The following is a 23,653-nucleotide window of genomic DNA, read 5'->3' on the forward strand; positions in this document are numbered from 1 at the left end:
TCCCAGACTTCCCAGGTCCCACTGAAGCCTCCAAGACGACTCCATCCATCAGACTGCAACAGCCTGAGAGACCCCGAGCAAGACCAGCTCTTGGAAGAGCCCAGCAAGCCCGCCTGCAGAGCTGGGGGGATAATCACATGGTTGTTTCAAGCCACTGTCCAATTTTACCTAATACGAGATGAGGTCCTACTATGACGGGTACTAGGGAATCATTATCTCATACCACTGTCCTGAATATCACCTCCACTTTCAAAATGAAGAAACTGACTCCGGAGCCCCAGACCCTTTGCACCTCCCGGTGCCACCTGTCCTCAAGGCTCCGTAGATTATACTCAGAGGCCTGGGTTGGTCCCTGTTGCTGCTGTGGCCGCTGTTGGAGGCCGCCATGTTGGTTGAAGCAAACTCATGGCTACGCTCCTGCCCTGTTCCTCCACTTGTTCTCAAGTATCATCGGAGAAGCAGTATTACTTACAGTAAATGAAAACCAAGACTTGTACAGGAAGCGCAGCCTGATCTGTTACAGGGTTATTCTAGCCTGTAATGTACCTGTGTGCGCTCAGACACAGCCAGACCGGAGAGGGGCTGAGAGGGTTTCAAGCTGCCCTGTGGCTGCTTCGTGGGGTCAAGTCTCAGGAATGCAGAACTGAGGGAGGGGGAGCAAAGACCCCTGAGGGTGCTCCTCTGGGTCTCCAGGCACTGCCACCCCAGACTGCCATCAGCATGGCTGGATCCGGACCCCAACAGAACCTCTGACGCTGACGGCGCGGTGGGTAGGGGGGGGTGTTACCTGCAGCCCTAGGGCTTTGGAGAGCCTGCCGTTCGTGCCCGTTGGGGGCAGGGAGGGCCTCCAGTGCTGAATCACTAGACACAGCCCTGACCCCAGCCGCCTGAGTTGTGCCAAGGTTCAGCAGCTGCTCGGGGTTCTTGCACCCTCTAGCGGCCACGGCGAGAAAACAGCTGCTTAGCAGCTCAGCAGAGATTTGGAAGCTGGATCCCAGCTGGTGCCGAAAACACAGACTCTCCTGTCTTTGCGCTACCAGGTAAATAAAAGAGACAACTCAGAAGAACGGATCCCAGTCAGACGTCTCTTTTAAAATAATGATGGTGGGGGGAGGGATAAATTGGGAGATTGGGATTGATATATCCACAATACTATATATAAACTAGATAACTAGTAAGGACCTACTGTATGGCACAGGGAACTCTACTCAATACTCTGTAATGACCTATATGGGAAAAGAATCTAAAAAAGAGTGGGTATATGTATAACGGATTCACTTTGCTGTACAGCAGAAACTAACAGAACATTGTAAATCAACTCTACTCCAATAAAAATTAATTTAAAAAATAAAAGAATGATAGTGCTAAATAAACACAGATGTCCATGGCCTTATCAAATTAATGTGCCCCAGCCATGTTGGTTATAAAAGGAATCTCGTTTTCTCATTAAAAAAAAAAAGACTTTATTGTGTCTTAGAGCCAGTTAAAGTTCACAGGAAAAAAAAAAGGTTCACAGCAAAATTGAGGGGAAGGTATGTAGATTTCTCATATACCCCCTGTTCATATGCATGGCCTGCTGGATATGTGGAGGCCTGTTGCATATGCATGGCCTCTCCCACTATCAAGACCCCCCTGCCCCCTGCCAGTGGTACATTTGAACTGACATGAACACATTATCATCACCCAAAGTCCATCCTTTACATTATAGTACACTCTTTTTTTAAAAAAAATATTTATTTATTTATTTATTTAGGCTGTGCCAGGTCCCAGTTGCAGCACGAGGGATCTTCGCTGTGGCATGTTTAGTTGTGGCATGTGGACTCTTGGTCGTGGCATGCATGTGGGATCTAGTTCTCCAACCAGGGGTCGAACCCAGGCCCCAGCATTGGGAGCTTGGAGTCCTACCCACTGGACCACCAGGGAAGTCCCCATTATGGTTCACTGTTGTCCTTCCTATGGGTCTGGACACATGTTTCACGACATGCATCCATAATTATACTATCACACAAAGTGTTTTCACTGCCTTAAACATCCTCCATGCTCCGCCTACTCATCCCTCTCCAGTCCCTGGCAACCACGCATCTTCTTGGTCCTCATAGTTTTGCCTTTTCCGGAACGTCATATAGTTGGAGCCATACAGTATGCAGCCTTTACACAGGCTTCTTTCACTTAATAATATGCATTTAAGTTTCCTCCATGTCTTTAAAAAATGTTTCTTTTTATTATTTTTTATTGAAGTATAGTTGATTTACAATATTATATAAGTTTCAGGGGTACAACATAGTGATTCAATAATTGTATAGATTTTAAAAATTTTTAGTTATTTATTTATTTATTTTTGGCTGCGTTGGGTCTTCGTTGCTGTGCACAGGTTTTCTCTAGTTGCGGTGAGCAGGGGCTACTCTTCGCTGAGGTGCGAGGGCTTCTCATTGCGGTGGCTTCTCTTGTTGCACGGGCTCTAGGGAGCACAGGCTTCAGTAGTTGTGGCTCGCGGGCTCTAGAGTGCAGGCTCAGTAGTTGTGGCGCTCGGGCTTAGTTGCTCCGCGGCATGTGGGATCTTCCTGGACCTGGGATCAAACCCATGTCCCCTGCATTGGTAGGCGGATTCTTTACCACTGTGCCACCAGGGAAGTCCAATTGTATAGATTATACTCCACTTAAATTTATTATAGGTACTTCCCTGGTGGGGCAGTGGATAAGACTCCGCACTCCTAACACAGTGGACCCGGGTTCGATCCCTGGTCAGGGAACTAGATCTCACATGCATGCCGCCACTAAGAGTTCGCATGCCACAACTAAGGAGCCCACGTGCTGCAACTAAGGAGCCTGAGAGCCACAACTAACACCCAGGGCAACCAAATAAATAAATAAATAATTTTAAAAATAAACTTTTTTTTTTTTTGAGATTCCATATATACGTGTTAGCATACGGTATTTGTTTTTCTCTTTCTGACTTACTTCACTCTGTATGACAGACTCTAGGTCCATCCACCTCACTACAAATAACTCAATTTCGTTTCTTTTTATGGCTGAGTAATATTCCATTGTATATATGTGACACATCTTCTTTATCCATTCATTTGTCGATGGACACTTAGGTTGCCTCCATGTCCTGCCTATTGTAGAGCTGCAATGAACATTGTGGTACATGACTCTTTTTGAATTATGGTTTTCTCAGGGTATGTGCCCAGTAGTGGGATTGCTGGGTCATACGGTAGTTCTATTTTTAGTGTTTTAAGGAACCTCCATACTGTTCTCCATAGTGGCTGTATCAATTTACATTCCCACCAACAGTGCAAGAGGGTTCCCTTTTCTCCACACCCTCTCCCACATAGCACAGGGAGATCAGGTCAGTGCTTTGTGACCACCTAGAGGGGTGGGATAGGGAGGGTGGGAGGGAGACACAGGAGGGAGGAGATATGGGGATATATGTATATGTATAGCTGATTCACTTTGTTATAAAGCAGAAACTAACATACCATTGTTAAGCAATTATACTCCAATAAAGATGTTAAAAAAATTTAAAAATAAAGCTTATCATACTAGTAATAAATAAATAAAGAAAGAAACATAAATTATTGGATCTATTCCCTGTGCTGTACAATATATCCTTGCAGCTTATTTATTTTCCTCCATGGTTTTTCTTGGCTTGATAGCTCATTTCTTTTTAGTGCTGAATAATATTTCATTGTCTGGACTATTATTGATCCAGTCACCTATTGAAGGACAGACGTCTTGGTTGCTTCCAAGTGTCGGCACTTATGAATAAAGCTGCTATAAAAATCTGTATGCAAGTGGTTAAGAATCCGCCTGCCAATGCAGGGGACATGGGTTAAGAGTCCTGGCCCAGGAAGATCCTACATGCTGAGGAGCAACTAAGCCCGTGCACCACAACTACTGAGCCTGCACTCTATAGCCCGCGAGCCACAACTACTGAGCCCACGTGCCACAACTACTGAAGCCCACGTGCCTAGAGCCCGTGCTCTGTAAGAAGAGAAGCCACCGCAATGAGAAGCCTGTGCGCTGCAACAAAGAGTAGTCCCCGCTCACAGCAGCTAGAGAAAGTCTGTGTGCAGCAATGAAGACTCAACACAGCCAAAAAAATTTTTTTTTAATAAAAATAAAAATCTGTGTGCAGCTGTTTGTGTAGACTTAAATTTTCAGGTTTTTTGGGTAAGTACCACGGAGTGAGATTGTTGGATCATATGGTAAGAATATGTTTAGTTTTGTAAGAAACCACCAAACTGTCTTCCAAAGCAGCTGCACCATTTTGCGTTCCTACCAGCAATGAATGAGAGTTCGTGTAGCTCCACATCCTCGCCAGCATTTGGTGTTGTCAGTGTTCTAGACTTTGGCCATTCTAACAGGTGGGTAGTGGTATCTCATTGTTGTTGTACTGTTGTTTTTCACACAGCATTGAAGATGGACTCTCATGGGTAAGAAATAAAACCCTTAGTTGACTACCAGAAATACTTTTCTTTTTTTTTTTTTTGGCCGCACTGTCATGGCTTGTGGGCTTTTATTTCCCTGACCAGGGATTGAACTGGGGCCTTTGGCAGTGAGAGCGCAGAGTCCTAACCGCTGGACTGCCAGGGAATTCCCAATGACTTTCTTTTTTTAAAGTGGTTCCCCATCATCTGAAGGTTTTTTTTGGTTTTTTTTTTATTCATTTATTTATTCATTCATTTATCTATCTATGGCTGTGTTGGGTCTTCGTTTCTGTGCAAGGGCTTTCTCCAGTTGTGGCAAGCGGGGGCCACTCTTCATCACGGTGCGCGGGCCTCTCACTATCGTGACCTCTCTTGTTGCGGAGCACAGGCTCCAGACGCGCAGGCTCAGTAGTTGTGGCTCACGGGCCCAGCTGCTCCACGGCATGTGGGATCTTCCCAGACCAGGACACGAACCCGTGTCCCCAGCATTGGCAGGCAGACTCTCAACCACTGCGCCACCAGGGAAGCCCTGAAGGTTTTCTTAACCTGGAACCCATGGACCACTTGAGTCTCCACATACAGGCCTCAGAAATAGAATCTGTTCAATTGTTTGTGTGTATTTGGGAAGAAAGAGGGTCTATAACTTTCATCAGCTACTAAGGGTGTCTCTGACTCCAAACCCTCCAAAAACTTATGAATCACTGAGAATTCTTGCTCCTTAGCATGGCCTCAGCCACCCTCATGATCCTACATCTGTTCACCTTCCAAAAATAAAACAAAAACGAACAAAAGCTCAACTTCCCTTTTGTCTGCTGTATTAATGGGGATAGTTCAACTGCTGTAAATCAACCCCACACCTCAGGGGCTTAACACAATAGAACTTTATTTGTGGGAGCTCCTGGCTAGTGAGCCAGCCCATCAGTCAGGGACCCAGGCTCGGGCTGTCCCACGGCTCTGGTTTCCTCAGCGTCCTCTCCATCTGGTTGGCAAACAGGGGAAGAGCAAGAGAATCAGACATCGGAGGTTTCCGCAGGCCAGTCTTGCAAATGGTGCCAAAGGCACCTCTTCAAGTTCCACCGGCCAGAACCCGGTCACGTGGCCGCCCGGAACCGTAAGGCGCTGGAATGCGGTCCAGCCCGAAAGGAAGAAGCGGATTTGGAGAACAGCCAGCCAATCTCTGCCCCACCTGGCTGACTTCTACTCATTTGTCCAGCTCCGGTGTCGGCTTCTCCAGGTAGCCTTCTCTGACCCCCACCTACACCTCAGCCTGCCTCCCCACTGATTTGGTTAGATTAATGCTGCTCAAACTTTAATGCGCGTTCAGATCGCTGTGGGCCTTTGTTAAAATGCAGATTCTGATTCTGTAGGTCTGGGGTGGGACTTGGGAGTCTACATTTCTATCACCTGCCAAGGTGATGCCTGTGTTACTGGTCCATGGACCACACTTGGAGTAGCAAAGAGTTAGATGCCCCTCATCTCACTCTCACAGTGCTCTGTGCTTTCCTCCATCAAATCGCTGTGTTGCTGAGATGGCCTATTTCTGGGGCTTTCTCCTTGGCTCCGTGAGACCAGGGGGCTGCATTTGTTCACCATTGGACCCCTCCAGTGCCCGGGAGTGGGAAGCCTGGTGAATGTCAGTGAATGATTCAATGGGTCTCTCTTCCTTTGTAATTGGGATGCCCCCTCCCTGCCCCATGGCTGAGGCACACTGAGCTGGGGGGGGGCAACTTGAAACTGACAAATTGATCAGGGTCAGAGTTGGCCCCTTGGGCAAGAATATGGCATCAGAGGGACTAGGCAAAGCCCCTCCCCTCAGGTTCCATGGTGGCTTTGCAGCACTCCCCCTCCTGCCTCACCCCAGGATTCCACATCTTGGGGCATCCTCTGGCCCCCAATGCAGTTTCTAGCTTCTGTTGATACAGCAGTGACTCTGACCCCTAAAGGGATACCCCCTCCTCTTGATGGTTAGAATATTTATCCTCAGGAGAAAGTCTTTTAGCCTCATGCTGTCTTAGGTTCCATTCTCCAGAAGCAGAAGCCGTGACAAAGTTTCGTGGACAAGTATTTTATTCAAGAAGGGCTCCCAGGAGAAACTGGTAAGGGTGTCCCGTGGGGAGCACCTGCCTTCGGCAGGTAATTCTGGCCTCAGATTCCCTGGGTTCAAATCCCAGCTCTACTTATTGTCTGTCCTTGGGCAAATCCAAACTCTCTAAGGCTCAGGATTAAATTAACGTGTGAGAAGTATTTAGCTCATGATGAGCGATAACGAAGATTAGCTGTAATATGTATGGCAGGGACACTGTTTGGGGATGAGAGTAGAAAGAGAATGGACTTGGAAGCCAGACAGACCTATTATCAGCTGCGTGGCCGTGGGCAGTCCCTTCAGTTTCCCGGGCCTCAGTCTTTCTATCTGTAAAGTGGAGCTGCGGTAGGAGGTAATCGAGATAGTGTGTATAAAGCAATGAGAACAGTGCTTCATGAGCATTGAAAAAGTGGTAGTTGTCTCACCATAGCTTTTTTGAAGGATAATTGACATATAATAAATGGCACATATTTTAAGTGTCCATTTTGATGAGTTTGATGTACATATACACCTGTAACACCATTATGGCCATCAAGACAGTGAACCTCTGCATCACCCCCAAATGTTTCCTGGTGGCTTTTGTAACCCTCCCTCCCTCCCTTCCTCTTCTTCCGCTTTCCCCCCCATCTCCGGGTGACCACTGATCTGCTTTCTGTCACTGTAGATTCATCTGCATTTTTAAAAAGTTTTCTGTAAGAGGAATCATGTGCTCGATCTTTGGGTGGTCTGGCTGCTTTCATTCAGCATAATGATTTTGAGATTCAGCCAAGCTGTCGCATGTCTCAGTAGTTCATTCATTTTCATTACTGAGTAGTATTCCTTTGTATGGGTGTGCCACGATTTATTTATCCATTCTCCTGATGATGAACATTTGGGTTGTTTCCAGTTTGAGGTTATTAAAAAATCATGTTCTTATTGTGGTAAAAACACACAATATTAAATTTGCCATCTTAACTATTTTTTAAAAAAATTTATTTATTTATTTATTATTTTTGGCTGTGTTGGGTCTTTGTTGCTGGGCGTGGGCTTTCTCTAGTTGCAGTGAGCGGGGGCTACTCTTCATTGCGGTGTGCGGGCTTCTCACTGTGGTGGCTTCTCTTGTTGTGGAGCACAGGCTCTAGGCATGCGGGCTTCAGTAGTTGTGGCACAGGGGCTCAGTAGTTGTGGCTCGCGGGCTCTAGAGCACTGTCTCAGTAGTTGTGGTGTATGGGCTCAGTAGCTGTGGTGCACGGGCTTAGTTGCTCCGCAGCATGTGGGATCTTCCCGGCCCAGGGCTCAAACCCGTGTCCCCTGCGTTGGCAGGCGGATTCTTAACCACTGCGCCACGAGGGAAGCCCACCATCTTAACTATTTTTAAATATACACTTGAATGGTGTATTCACATTGTTGGGCAATAGGTCTCTACAAATTTTCACCTTGCAACACTGAAACTCTGTACCCATTAAACGCTAATCCCCCTCCCCCAAGCTCTCGGTAACCACCTTTCTGCTTCCTGTTTCTAGGATTTTGACTACTTTAGATACTTCATATGACTGAATACAGTATTTGTCCTTTTGTGACTCCTTATTTAACTTAATATAATGTCTTCAAGGTTCATTCATGTTGTAACATGTGACAGTATGTCCTTTTTTTTTATTATTATTTATTTATTTATTTATGACTGTGTTGGGCTTCGTTTCTGTGCAAGGGCTTTCTCTAGTTGTGGCAAGCAGGGGCCACTCTTCATCGCGGTGCGCGGGCCTCTCACTATCACGGCCTCTCTTGTTGCGGAGCACAGGCTCCAGACGCACAGGCTCAGTAATTGTGGCTCACGGGCCTAGTTGCTCCACGGCATGTGGGATCCTCCCGGACCAGGGCTCGAACCCGTGTCCCCTGCATTGGCAGGCAGATTCTCAACCACTGCGCCACCAGGGAAGCCCCTGTCCTTCTTTTTTAAGGCTGCATGATATTGCATTGTATGCACATACCACATTTTCCTTATCCAGTCATTTGTCAGTGGACATTTGTGTTGCTTCCATCTCTTGGCTACTGTGAATAATACTGCGATGAACATAAGTGTGCAAATACCTCTTCGAGATCCTGCTTTGAATTCTTTTGGATATATGCCCAGAAGTGAGATTGCTGGATCTTATGGTAATTCTATTTTTAATTTTCTGAGGAACCTCCATACTATTTTCCACAGTGGCTGCACTATTTTCCATTCCCACCAACAGTGCACAAGGGTTCCAGCTTCCCCACATCCCTGCCGGCAGTTATTTTCTGTTCTTTTGATGGCAGCCATCCTGATGGGTGTGACAAAATCATTTCACAATATTTTAAAAATGATACACCATCTATGAAACAGTGCAGAATGTTATAAACTTTTTGAAGGACGATTGACATACAGTAAATGGCACATATTTTAAGTGTACATTGTGATTTTGAGTTTTGACACATATATGTATATATACCTGTAAAACCATTGCCACAATCAAGGTAGTAAACATACCCATCACCCCCAAAAGTTTCCTGGGATCCCTCTGTGTTCCTCCTACTCTTTCCTCCCTCCCCATTACTTGCAATCTCCAAGCAACCACTGATAACTACATCCTGTAAGGAAGAAAGTAAACACACCTGCATTGGCTGCTATAGGTAGCTGTGGGTCTATATCATCACATGCCCTTCCAGGGGTTGCTGGGGTTTGGGGACCATTTCTTTTTTCTTTTTTTTTTAAAATTTAATTATTTTATTTATTTTTATTTTTGGCTGCGTTGGGTCTTCGTTGCTGCTCGTGGGCTTTCTCTAGTTGCGGCGAGCGGGGGCTACTCTTTGTTCCGGTGCGCGGGCTTCTCATTGCAGTGGCTTCTCTTGTTTCGGAGCACGGGCTCTAGGCACGTGGGCTTCAGTAGTTGTGGTATGCAGGCTCTAGAGTGCAGGCTCAGTAGTTGTGGCGCATGGGCTTAGTTGCTCCACGGCCTGTGGGATCTTCCTGGGCCAGGGCTCGAACCCATGTCCCCTGCATTGGCAGGCAGATTCTTAACCACTGTGCCAGCAGGGAAGCCCCTTGGGGACCATTTCTAACCTAATAACACTCCTGACCATCTGTGTCCTGAATCTGGGTGCATTGTTCCTTCTGTGGCTTTTCCAGGGTCCCCTAAATACTAGATTGTAGGATATGAAGTTGTTGATATTCAGCTATTTTTTAGCCACAAAAAGTCAATTTCATATGATTCAGCTTAAAATCCAACAATTCATGTATTTACTTATTCATTTCCCCAATGGGATCTACAGAGATTCCTTCCTGAAATATTATGACCCAGAGCAAGCAAAAATGTTAAAATAAAGAAAAAAGACTCACCTCTAACCACTTAAAAGGAAGACGGGCTAATTGCATCAGGAACCAGGGAGGAAGCAGTCAATGAACTTGATAGTCATTGTACTGTACTTAAGTTTAGCTGTTTCCAGGAATCTGGGGTGAAAAGGGAAACACAGAGTGTAAGCTTTTTGCTGTCAGATAAAAGGAACTAAGTTCAGAAGGGAAGCCAGATGTCATTCTTAGCCCAGATCTGGGAAGAAAAAGGTCAAGTCTGGGTGAGTCGTCATCTCCTAAACCTCATTTCTGAGAAAATCACATTTTCCTTTAAGTTGGAGGAGTTAACAGTGGCTTTTGGTTCCAGCTGTGAGGCATCACCATAGCAAAAGGCAATTATTAGATCAAAGGGACAATTTAATGCATCTTTAAAGGCCACTAATTTGATGCAGAGGTGGCAATCAAACCCTGCTCTCATGACTGGTTTGCTTGACCTTAAAATAAACTTGTCAGTTCTGCGCCATGCTTTACATTTTCAAATAAATATCTCTTTTATTCTCACAGCATTAAAATATAAACAAACAATGACATAGACTCAGAAAGCTTCAGGGACTGATAAGAGGGGATTTCATGCAGGCTCTCCCCAAATCAGCTAAAGACATGGCATTGGGAATCTTATCTTCAGAAAAAACCAGATTCAGGACCCACCGGCTCCCTTTCTCCACTGCTCCAGCCCATAATTATCTCACAGCTAAAGGTTTCTTCCTTTAGGCCAGTGGTTCTCAAATGAGGCAGGAGAGGGGTGATACACACACACATTTTGGCAATGTTTAGATACATTTTGGGTTGTCACAAGTGCTGTGTGTGTGTGCATGTGTGTGTGTGTGTGCGTGCTATTGGTTTCTAGTGGGTAGAGGAGGTGATGGGGGGAGGGAGGATGGAGAGAGAGATGGAGAGGAGGAGGAGGAGGGTAACTGTAGCTAGAAAAGAGAAGAGAGGGAACACAAAATGAGACAAGAGAAGAGGGAAGAGACGGGAGAGGAAAGGCACCAAGCCTCACACAGGTGCTGGATCCAGCCGACCTGACATCTCCCCCTGCACTTTCCAATGATGTGAATCAATCGCTTCCCTATTAGCTTAAGCCCGTTTCAGACGGGTTTCACTCATTTGTATCCAGAAGGTTCCTAGGGACTTCCCTGGTGGTCCAGTCGGTGAGGCTCCGAGCTCCCAATGCAGGGGGCCCGTGTTTGACGCCTAGTCGGGGAACTACATCCCGCATGCATGCCACAACTGAGAAGTTTGCATGCCGCGACTAAAAAGATCCCGCGTGCTTCAATGAAGACCCCACGTGCCACAACTAAGACCTGGAGCAGCCAAAAACAAAACAGAAGCAAAAACAAAAGAAAAACCAAAAACCAAAAGGCTCCTAGCTAACACAGAAGGGCATTACTGCTCAAGGGGGCTTGCTCGCAGTGAACGGGAAGTTACCTGCCGTGGGTCGCCGTTACCTGAGCGCTCTCAAAGCCTGCGCAACATTCTGCTCCACACGGTCATCTTGGGTTTATGGGGTGACGTGGGAAGGAAAAGAGAGAGACGGGGCCCCTGGGTACCTGAGAAGGGGCATCAGGCACGGGGAGCCCCCTGCTCCTGAAGAGGCAGGCTGCAGCTTGCCAAACCTTAAACTTGAGATGGGAGCCCCACACTGCCTGAGATGGGGACATCCTTATTCGGATGTTAAAAGGAAAGGGTGAGTCCAGAAGAGGAGAGCCCTTGGGGCCACCTGCACTCCTGGGATGCGGAATTGACGCATGCGCACACGGCAGCTGGGAGCCGGTTTGTTGGTTCTCCCTCTCGCCCCTTCCCCTCACCCCTCCCAGGGGCACATGGTGGGCTGGGGGCGGGGTGTGGAGGAGGGGAGGGGGCGGTGCTCCATCTGCTCAGCGTACACAGGGGGGGAGGGGGGAGGGGCGGGGGAGGGGAGGGGAGGGGCGGGGGAGGGGGCGGGGGCGGGGGAGGGGAGGGGCGGGGGAGGGGAGGGGAGGGGCGGGGGCGGAGGCAGTCGCGGCAGCTGCCTGCCCGCCTGCCCAGCAGAGCCGGACTGTTGTTTCTCACCTGATGGGAGTCGAGGTGGAAAAAATAGAAGACCAACGACAACAAAAAGCAAACAACAGGAGGGAGAATGCTCTCAGCTCCTTTTCTTGCATATGGGATGCAGAGATGTGGGAATAAGTCGCCCAGGCCTCCTACTGCTGAGGAACTAGCAGAACTGATCTGCTTTGGCTTCTGCATCACCACCACTCCCCACCTTCCAGAAACTTTTTTTTTTTTTTGACCCTGCCACGCAGCATGAGGAATCTAAGTTCCCCAACCAGGGATCAAACCCATGCCCCCTGCAGTGGAATCGCAGAGTGCAGGGAAGTCCCCTTAGAGAAACTTCTGATGCTCACAATTAAGTAGGTATGATGAAATCCCGCCCACCTGGACATGAGGAATAAGGAATTCAGAGTCACCAGAAAGTGCGCTGGGGTATAGGAGGGTCACCCGCCACCCCCCACCCACAGCTGTTCTCAATCCTGACTGCATGTTGGAATTACCTGGAAGCTTTAAAAAAAACAAAAACAAAAACTGATGCCTGGACTCCATGCTCAGGATTTAATGCAGAGAAGAAAACAAACAAAAATCCTACTGGGCAAATGGAAACTTTAAGCCTGGAAGCATCCTATAAACCTGGGTTTGAGTTGTCACTTCACAGACTCTGACCCTGACCAAGTTTCCTAACCTCCCTGATCTTTAATTCCACGTAACACAGGGAGGGTGGGGCAGCTGCCTCCTTTCCTGACACTTCTCTTGCTCTTAATTCTCCAGCCACCCTGGACTTCATGTCCCCCATGGCTGACGTCTTTCAGGGCTCCATGCTTCTACCCAGGCTGTCCTCTTTGACAGGCCCACACCTACTCAGTCTTTAATACCCAGCTCAAGTATCATTAGCTCTGAAAGCCTTTGTATCCACATCCAGTTCCCTCTGCCTGCAACGTTCTTCCTGTTGCTTGTGGCAGAGACCACTAACTGTCCCCTAATACCCATTCTCCTCTTATTCCTTTAGCATCAGATTCCATTTTTGGCAAGACTACTTCATCAGGGTGGTGTGTGTATTTATATTGGGAGGCACACAATCTCAGGTTGTCTCTCTTTTTGTCATGTTGGAGGTGAGTAATGCTCATTGCCTTGACGATTAACTTATTAAAAGGTGCAAAGTGGCAACGTTCTGATTCTATCTATTCTTTCTTCCTGTATTAGGTGGAATCTTCCCTAAATCAACTCTCTGGTTATCCTGAGGTAATATTTGGAGAAGGAAGGCAGAACAAATGCTTGTTTTTTTCCCTTTGTTTACCAGATTTCAAAGCAATGAGTTGGTTCATTAGCATCCTCCAAGGCAAGGCTTTCTAAAAAAAGTATGATTATGAGTTTATGGATTTAAATATATTTATTATATTTCAACCCATTTCAGTTATCTTTATTAACACTCAAATTATCCTCTCTTTGGCCTATAAGACACTCTTGAACTTGACACCTGATACCATTTGATATGACCCTGGTAGTCTTTGATAGCTGCCATGCTCACCTCCTACATTTCCTGCTCAAGATCTAAAATCAGCCATTTCTCTCAGGAGCCCTCTTGGCACTAGGGTTACACAACTTTCTTTCTCTTTCTTTCTTTCTTTCTTTCTTTCCTTCCTTCCTTCCTTCCTTCCTTCCTTCCTTCCTTCCTTCCTTCCTTTCTTTCTTTCTATCTTTTTCTTCCTTTCTTTCTTTTTTCCCAACACAAACTTTGGCAAATGAATCAAGGCATTCTGTATATTTTTCACATCACAGTATATCTTGGATGTTATTCCACATAATGTACTTTCAACTTTTGAAAACAAAAGTCTCAAAGATTATTTCTATTGGGTGGTCCAAAAGGTTCATTCAGTTTTTTCCGTAAGATGGCCCTAGTAGCACTTAGTTGTCTTTAATTTCATTTGAAACAATTTTGTTAGATTGTATGTGATAGCTGTCATATCAGCGTGCATTTAAAAAATGACATCAAAATTGGTGAATTTTTGTGTAGCCATTTTAATATTGAAGATGGAAGAAAAAAGCAACATTTTCAGCATATCATGCTTTATTATTTCAAGAAAGGTAAAAATGCAACTGAAACGCACAATAAGATTTGTGCAGTGTATGGAGAAGGTGACATGACTGATCTAATGTGTCAAAAGTGGTTTGTGAAGTTCGTGCTGGAGATTTCTTGCTGGATGATGCGCCACGGTTGGGTAGACCAGTTGACGTTGACAGAGATCAAATCGAGACATTAATTGAGAACAATCAACGTTATACCACACGGGAGATAGCCGACCTGCTCAAAATACCCAAATCAAGCGTTGAAAATCATCTGCACCAGCTTGGTTATGTGAATCGCTTCGATGTTTGGGTTCCACATAAGTTAAGCAAAAAAACCTTCTTGACCGTATTTCAGCATGTGATTCTCTACTGAAACGTAATGAAAACGTTTTGTTTTTAAAACAAATTGTGACGGGCGATGAAAAGTGGATACCGTACAACAATGTGGAACAGAAGAGATCGCGGGGCAAGCGAAATGAACCCCCACCAACCACACCAAAGGCTGGTCTTCAACCAAAGAAGGTGATGTTGTGTATATGGTGGGATTGGAAGGGAGTCCTCTGTTATGAGCTCCTTCTGGAAAACCAAACGATTAATCCCAACAAGTACTGCTCCCGTCAAGAATTAGTCAATAGAAAACGCATAATCTTCCATCAAGATAACGGAAGACTGCATGTTTCTGTGACAACCAGGCAAAAACTGTTACAGCTTGGCTGGGAATTTCTGATTCATCTGCCGTATTCACCAGACATTGCACCTTTGGATCTCCATTTACTTCGGTCTTTACAAAATTCTCTTAATGGAAGAAATTTCAATTCCCTGGAAGACTGTAAAAGGCACCTGGAACAGTTCTTTGCTCAAAAAGATAAAACGTTTTGGGAAGATGGAATTATGAAGTTGCCTGAAAAATGGCAGAAGGTAGTGGAACATGAGGGTGAATATGTTGTTCAATAAAGTTCTTGGTGAAAATGAAAAATGTGTCTTTTATTTTTACTTAAAAAACCAAAGGCACTTTTTGGCCCACCCAATACTTTATCCCCTGCTACATCTCTCCCCTGAGGCAATGAGTACTAGGCCGACTTCAGTGTGAATTCGGGGGAAAGGAAGGGAAAGACATGGGGAGAAAACTCAGAGTATGTGAAAGCTCCTGGCACATTAGGTGATCAGATAAATGATTAACCTCATCCTTCTTATTCGTTCTTTCCTCATATCTTTAAAAATATACCTTTCAATCCAATCATTGTTAGGAGTATTAACACAGCAACTTCTTATTGGTGAGGGGGAAATGCACTGAATCAAATTTGCAGTTAGATTTTAATGCACATTGCTGAGAAATTCCTTCTCTAGTCTCATACAATTCAGTGCATGCCAAGAATGCTGGCTGTTTGGGGATTTGAAGAAAACAGCAGTTTGCCCATCTCCTGTTTTTCAGAGCCTCCCAGAGCTCTCTTTCATTCCCTAACATTTGCGATTATAGCGATGATGCAATCTGAGTCCTAGAATCTCCTGTGTTCTCCATCCCCCGCCCACCACACCCGACCCCCTCCCTCCTCGGCTTGTCAGCTTCTGACAAGTGTTAGCAAGAATCTAAAGTTCAAAAGGGTAAGTTCATGCAACTAAATGCCAGGGAGAGTTGAGTAATCTTTCTTTGCATGATACAGTACTTAGGCTTATTTTTCAAATGCCAAAAAGTCTTCTCTCTAACTTTCCCATGTTTGATAGAGAAGTGGGTACTGAGAAATATGGCTCTGCTGGAAGAAAAACAGTAGCTCAAATGCTCAAATGATAAGTGTGTTTGGATTTCATCCTCAGCACTGAAGGGCAATATGGAGGAGTAGAGACTGTGGCAAACTGGAATCCCAACCCTTCCCTTTTTAAAGAGGCAGCTACTGCTGAATTCCAGTTGCTTGTTGCCAGGGTAAGTGTAGGCACAGTGTCGCCATAGCTTAGGAATTTTCAAGAGAAACTGGAAATTTGATGTTAAAACAATTTTTTGAGTTTTATACAGTAACTTGATTTTTTTTTTTTTTTTATAAAGCATTTTTACCAGCCCACATTCCTGGGCTAAATCCTGATTTCAGGCCACCACTTTGCAATCCTCTTTCCTTAAGTTTCCTGAGCAATCTCTCTAGACCTTGAGCAATAGCCACTGTGCTTTTCTCTCCTCAAGACATTCTGATGACCCCTATCCCTCTGCTGCTGTCCCAGGGGTCTCTATCAGTCTGTAATCTCTGTGCATGTGTGTGTATCATTTTTTTTACACACATTAACAAGCACTTATATAAGGTACTATATAAGCCCTTACATACATTATTAAATTTAATCTTTACAAAACTATGAGGTAGACACATATATTAGTTGTTTATGGCTACATAACAAATAACCCTATTGCCCTATGATTATAAGGGGTATATAGGAACTCTTTGGGCTATTTTTACAACTTTTCTATAAATCTAAAATAATCTCAAAATTAGAAGTTTAAAAAAATTACTGATGCCTGTACCCTAACCTAATAGCTTCTGATTTGATTGGTTTAAATTAGAGCATGGATGTAGGGATTTTTTATTTTTTTATATATTTTTTGGCCACACCCCATGGCTTGTGGGAACTTAGCTTCCCGACCAGGAATTGAACCCAGGCCCTCCGTAGTGAAAGCACAGAGTCCTAACCACTGGACCACCAGGGAATTCCCCTCGTCTTTTTTTTTTAATTACTTTTTTTATTGAAGTATAGTTGATTTACAATGTTGTGTTAATTACTGCTATACAGCAAATTTTTTAAAATATAAATTTATTTATTTATTTATTTATATTTGGCTGCGTTGGGTCTTTGTTGCTGAGCACGGGCTTCCTCTAGCTGTGGCGAGTGGGGGCTACACTTCGTTGCAGTGCACAGGATTCTTATGTTGCGGAGCACAGGCTCTAGGCGTGCGGGTTTCAGTAGTTGTGGCATGCAGGCTCAGTAGTTGTGGCTCACGGGCTCTAGAGCACAGGCTCAGTAGTTGTGGCGCACAGGCATATTTGCTCCGCGGCATGTGGGATCTTCCTGGACCAGGGCTCGAACCCGTGTCCCCTGCATTGGCAGGCGGATTCTTAACCTCTGCGCCACCAGCAAAGTCCCTATACAGCAAATTGATTCAGTTATACATATATATATGTATTCTTTTTTTAAAATATTCTTTCCATTATGGTTTATCATAGGAAGTTGAATATACTTCTCTGTGCTCTACAGAAGGACCTTGTTGTTTATCCATTCCATATATAAAAGTTTACATCTGCTAACCCCAACCTCCCACTCCATCCCTCCCCCAACACCATCCCCCTTGGCAACCACCAGTCTGTTCTCTGTGTCCATAAGAATCTTTCTAGTCTTGTGTTTCTAATTTGCAGTCAAGATTGAGATTCACTGTCTAGATACTGAATCATTATTAAAATTATTTCACAAATTATTCTCAAGATTCCTTTAAAAAAAGATACAGCAAAGAGGATATGTCATGCCATCCCACGTGTTTTGGTTTCTAGTTTGAGGTCCTTTGACAAAGATAAAAAACGTTGATGAAACAACGTTATATGACTGAGCAGTTATGGAACGTTAGCTACCTAAAATGTGGAAGCAATACTTCTAACCCTAAAAACTACACTTGATCAATTTCATGGTCAAAAGGAAATAAAAAGGGAAGTGTCCTGTCATTTTTTCCCCTTCCTTGTTTGTATAATCTATACAATGATCCATTGTGAATGCTTACCAAATAATGCACAATTACCTTCACATTAGTAAAGTACACAGTTGTTAAACACACACTGTAGTGTTGGGACCATTTTGTATCCTGTTGTGGTGGTGGTTACACAAATCTAGACACATGTAATAAAATTTCATAGTATTACACACACACACACACACACACACACACACTCACACCCAGTGCCTGAAAAAACTGGTGAAAGTGAATGGGCTTGGAGTTTAGTGAATAGCACTATACCAATGTTAACTTCCTGGTTTTGATAATGGGCTCTATTTATTTATGTAAAATGTTGTCACTAGGGGAAGCAGGGTGAAAGGTGGATGAGAGCTCTCTGTACTATGTCTGCAACCTCTTGTAACTCTAAAATTATTTCAAGGTGAAGGCTTTATTAAATATGTGGGAAAAATGGAAGAGCTACTTTGGGCGTGGAAGTTTTGAAATAATACAAAGAACAAATAGCCACTGTTCGCTGGCTTCCTTTGCCTTTAGGATTAAGTTTAAAGCCCTTAGGATGGCATTTAAGGCCCTTTTTGACCTGGTTCTGGCTACTTTTCCCAGATCCTTTAGGGTTTGGGACATACAATCAAAGTGTGTCATCAGGAGATGCCCTAGAAACGCCAGGTGGTGAAAAGACAGTTCAGTCCCTCAAAGCAACATGAGAGCTGGGCTGGGTCAGGGCCTGGGTCCTGCAGACAAACCATTACACCCAAAGCTCCCTTTTAATACAAAAATTTCATGACCTCACTTTACTGAAAGAAAATTCATGGACAATGTAGCCTCTTTCCGCACATAATTTACAAAAATGAATACCATGCCCCAACTGTGTTTTATTTTCTTCTTCTTCTTTTTTTTTTTTTTTTTTTGACCGCACAGTGTAGCATGCAGGATATTAGTTCCCCAACAAGGGTCCAAACCTGTGCCACTTGCAGTGGAAGCTCGGAGTCTTAACCACTGTCCCACCAGGGAATTTCCCCCCTCTCCAACTGTATTTTAAAAAGGAAAAATATAAAGACAGTCATTTATAATAAAATAACATCCATTTCTATAAGTAAATGCTTAGGCACAAGTACGCTGGGAGACTTTAGCAGGCAGATGCTAAAAATGCAAATTGATAGGGTTGTAGCCACACAGATATCACGTTTGAGGATGTGAACTTCCCAGATGGTATGTGACTCTTGGTAAAATTCCGAACCAAGCAAATCACGATCTTCCTAGGATTTACAGGGTAGCTAACTTCTTGGGATATTCAGTGTATAACAAAATAGTACAAAAGGCACTTTGTGATTATACATAAAACAGAGAGGTAGGTTCAGAGCCTACAAGTTTTTTGTTTGTTTGTTTTACCACCTTTGTGAATGTTCAGTGGAAGATTCAAAAGTCACAGAGGGGACACGGGACAATTCTTCATTTGACAGCACCGTCCCATGCATTGCAGGAGAGTTAGCATGCCTGGCTGTTGCCTGCTCAATTCCAGGAGCTCCCCAGTAATTGTGGAAACAAAAAGAGCCCCTTAAATTTCCCAAATGTTTCCCTGGGAGGGGGGTAACTTCCTGTTGAGAACTAATATGGGAGCCGTCAGCCACATGTGGTTAATATAGGGCTTTAAAATGTGTGTGTGGGGGACTTCCCTGGTTGGTCCAGTGGTTAAGACTCCGTGCTTCCACTGCAGGGAGAGTGGGGTTCGATCCCTGGTTGGTGAACTAAGATCCCATGTGCTGCACAGTCCAGCCAAAAAAAAAAAAAAAAATTAAAACAAACAAATAAATAAATAATGAAATATGTGGGGTCCCCAACTTGAGATGTGCTGACAGTATAAAATACTCATAGGATTTCAAGACTTGATATGAAAAAAAAAGAACATAAAATATCTCATTAATAACCTAAAAAAACCAAGTATTTGTTGAAATGATACACACACAAAAAAACCTCTGTTCTTTAATTAATTAATTTTTTTTTTTTGGCCACGCCACATGGCTAGTGGGATCTTAGCTCCACAACCGGGCTTGAACTCGCATCCTTGGTAGTGAAAGCCCCAAGTCCTAACCACTGGACCACCAGGGAATTCCCTAAGAATTTTTTATTATAGCCATCCTAGTGGGTGTGAAGTGGCATCTCACTGTGCTTTGGGGTTGCAGTTCCCTGATGTCTGATGATGTGGAGCATCTGACTATAGCTTTTTGATGACAAAGTTTAACAAGTCCCTTCAGGAAACAGGCCTTTGTCTTCCACAGAGAGACAAGAGGTTCTCCAAGGTGCCTGGTAGGGACTGAATGTTTCTGTCCAACCACCCCGCCCTAGCAGATTAATATGTTGAAATCCTCCCCCACAATGTGATGGTATTTGGAGATGGGGCATTTGGGAGGTAATTAGGTCATGAGGGTGGAGCCCTCACGAGTGGGATTAGTGTCCTTGAGTGGGATTAGTGTCCTTATTAAAGAAGCGCAGGGACTTCCCTGCTGGCGTAGTGGTTAAGACTCCATGCTCCCAATGCAGGGGGCCTGGGTTTGATCCCTGGTCAGGGAACTAGATCCCACATGCATGCCTCAACTAAGAGTTTGCATGCCATGACTAAGGAGCCTGCGTGCCGCAACTAAGGAACCAGTGAGCTGCAACTAAGGAGCCCGCCTGCAGCAACTAAGACCCAGCGCAACCAAATAAGTAAATATTTAAAAAAATAAAAAGAGAGACCCCAGAGTGTTCACTATTCCTGCCCATGTGAGGACACAGTGAGAAGACAGCCATCTGCAAACCAGGAAGCAGGGCCTCACGAGATAGCAGGTCTGCTAACACCTTGACCTTGGACTTCCAACCTCCAGTACTGTGAGAAATAAATGATTGTTGTTTAAACCCCCAGTCTATGGTATTTTTGTTCCAAGAGCCCGGACAGATTAAGACGGTGCATATAGCTCCAGTCTTGTCCTGCTTGTCTTCTTGCTTAGGTAGGGATAGGTCTGCTATTTGCTGTGGTTCTCTCCACCTTGGACTTGGGTTCAGCTCTTCACAGCCATGCTGCAGGCCCTAGACGATAGTCTGAGGTCTCCAAGGATTGGCTTTCTCTGTAGAGACAGGCTGGGAGACACTTTTGCAAGGGGGAGAAGAAAGGAAGGATGGGAGACTGGAGTCTCCAGAGTCCTGAGGCACCCCCAGTTCCTCCAGGGAACTGATTCAACAAAGTAGGCAAAGCTGTGTTTCAGAACCTCCTGGGGAATGATTTGTAGCTCTGGGAAGGCATCTGCAGAGTAATGTCCTACCACTATTGATGGAGATGGTGAGGATGACGAAAGATCCTCAGTGTGATGAGCGGGGAGGCCTGCCAGGAGCCGCAGAGAGCAGCCCTCCTTCCTGTGGAGCATGCCTCCCTCTCAGGAGACAGGCTGACCCGAGCAGGAAGCGGGTGCCTACAGCCGCTTGTCATGGCCACGCTGTAAAGTGCAGGTTATCAGAGCAAAAATGGGAGCTGGGGTGGTCAGCAGGGTCCACGCACAAAGAAGGGACTGGAAACCAGGTGGGGGGCATCGAGGGGCATTCACCACACCCCAAGAACGGTGGGCTGCCTCAAAGGGGCATCCAAGGAGGGTCAGATACGCATTTGTTAGAGGATGCTGGCTGTAGTATGGAAAGCAGACAGCAGGGGGCGGAAGGAAGACAGCAGAGGTCCTGTCTGGGAAGTAAAGCAGCAAGCCCTAGGGGCACCTCTGAACAAGAGCCGGTCCTGCTCTAGACACTGCCACAGACACAAAGGCAATACAAGACGTGGCCGTGGCCCTCTGGAACATTACAGCCACGTCCGGCCGGCCAGGAGACACACGTTTACTGTTCCCGTGTGCAGTAAGTAGGTGAGTGAGTTTTAGCAGCACCTCCTTATTGTGGCATGAATAAATAAACAGCCCAACAGCAAGGCACACCCTCTCTGAGCATGTGCTTTACCCCCCAAGGCCAGTTAGCTGAAAGTCATACCCAGCCACAGGCTTTTGCCACCCAAACACCACTTCTAGAGGCTTCCCCTGTGCATTTGTAAGGTCATGACCATTCACTCCTGTCAGTTCATCTTTCTGAGCTTCAGCATCTTCATCTGTAAAACAGGATCATAAGATTATCTCCATCATAGCGTGGTGATGAGGATTAACTGAGATAACGCAAGCAAAGTGCTTAGCACGGGGCGCTCAGTTAATTTTTTTTTTTAATTTTTATTTATTTTTGGCTGTTTGGGGTCTTCACTGCTGCGCGCGGGCTTCCTCTAGTTGCAGCGAGCGGGGTCTACTCTTTGTTGCAGTGCGCGGGCTTCTCATTGCGGTGGCTTCTCTTGTTGTGGAGTACGGGCACGCAGGCTTATTAGTTGTGGCTAGAGGGCTCTAGAGCTCAGGCTCAGTAGTTGTGGTGCACAGGCTTAGTTGCTCCGCGGCACGCAGGATCTTCCCGGACCAGGGATCAAACCCGTGTCCCCTGCACTGGCAGGCAGATTCTTAACCACTGCACCACCAGGGAAGTCCTCAGTAAATGTTAATCACAATTGTTATTTCTATTTTATCTTGATATGTCAGTATTAAGTTATTATTCAACCACAAAGCTGACTCTCCCATAGGACTGTGAATACCCTGAGGGCAATGTCTATGTCTTAGTCATCTTTGCATCTACCATAAACCTAAACGCTTACTACCAGGGGTGGAGGGGAGAGCTGTGCCCCTGTCCACAGTGCTGAAGCTTCACGGCCTGGGCATTCCTTGTGATGCTTCCTCTCCAACCCATTCACACTGTCCTCTACGAAGATGCCCTCTGGAGTTGCCCTTGATAGTGGTCCTGGCATCAGCCCTCACCTCATCTCCCAGCTATGTTAACTGAATATGGCAGGTAGTAAAAGGGTTCGTACCACATGAACTCACTGTTGGAAAACACACCCTGTACATGCATTCATTTTTGTAGAGCATATATTGTGTACAAATTATCAAACGTGTATAGAAGAAGAATATATACCAAACAGTTAATGGTCTTATCACATTACGGTGGGATTGGTCACTGCAAGGGGATTGCTTTTTTTTAACTGATTCTCTGTGGTATTTTTGTTTGTTTTAACAATAACCCCTACTTTATCTTTGTCAAATTAATTTGAAAATAATGTTTAACCAGAAAATACAGTTAGGTGCTCGCTTCAACAGCACATACACTAAAATTAGAATGATATGGAGAAGATAAGCATGGCCCCTGAGCAAGGATAACTCGCAAATTCATGAAACATTCCATAGTTTTCAGACTTACAGATATTGAAAACAAACTTATGGTTACCAAAGGGAAAACATATGGGGGAGAGATAAATCAGGAGCTTGGGATAAACATAAACACACTACTATATAGAAGATAGATAACCAACAAGGACCTACTGTATAGCACAGGGAACTCTACTCAATATTCTGTAACAACCTATATGAGAAAAGAATCTGAAAAAGAATGGATATATGTATATGTATAACTGAGTCAATTTGCTGTACACCAGAAACTAACACAACATTGTAAATCAACTCTACTCTAAAACAATTTTTTTAAAGAAAAAAGAAAAAGAAAACACTGTTAGTTGGGAGAAACTGCACAAAGAAGGTTTGGGAACCACCTTCAGGGTCCAAAGGCAAAAAGATCAGTTTCATAATTAAGTATCATATGTTTATATCAGCATCAGAGTCCCAGAACATTCAGAAGACAATGGATTTTGAAGTTTTGTTATGTGTTTGTATCAAAGCATCACCAGAGAGAAAAGAGGTTAGAAACCAGCAAATCCAGCCCCCTCATTTTACAGATGACGAAACAGACTCAGGGAGTGGAAGGGAAGAAGCCAACAACACTTGCTAATCAGAGGCAGCTCTGGGATTAGAACTCACGTCCTCCTGGCTTCCTTCCCATGTATCAGTTTCCTCGGGCTGCCATAATAAGGTACCATGTACTGAGTGTCTTAAAACAAT

At 44.9% G+C, this 23,653-nt stretch overlaps 1 non-coding gene across 1 annotated transcript; it reads left to right on the plus strand.

Annotated features, from left to right (window-relative positions):
• The first annotated feature begins 22,842 nt into the window (after positions 1-22,842).
• On the plus strand, positions 22,843-22,949 carry LOC137750823 (U6 spliceosomal RNA). The gene has a single exon (XR_011070606.1). It is a non-coding gene; the product is annotated as a U6 spliceosomal RNA (small nuclear RNA).
• The last annotated feature ends 704 nt before the right edge of the window (positions 22,950-23,653 follow it).

The sequence above is a fragment of the Eschrichtius robustus genome, chromosome 16 (genome assembly GCF_028021215.1).
Source record: "Eschrichtius robustus isolate mEscRob2 chromosome 16, mEscRob2.pri, whole genome shotgun sequence".
Taxonomy (NCBI): domain Eukaryota; kingdom Metazoa; phylum Chordata; class Mammalia; order Artiodactyla; family Eschrichtiidae; genus Eschrichtius; species Eschrichtius robustus.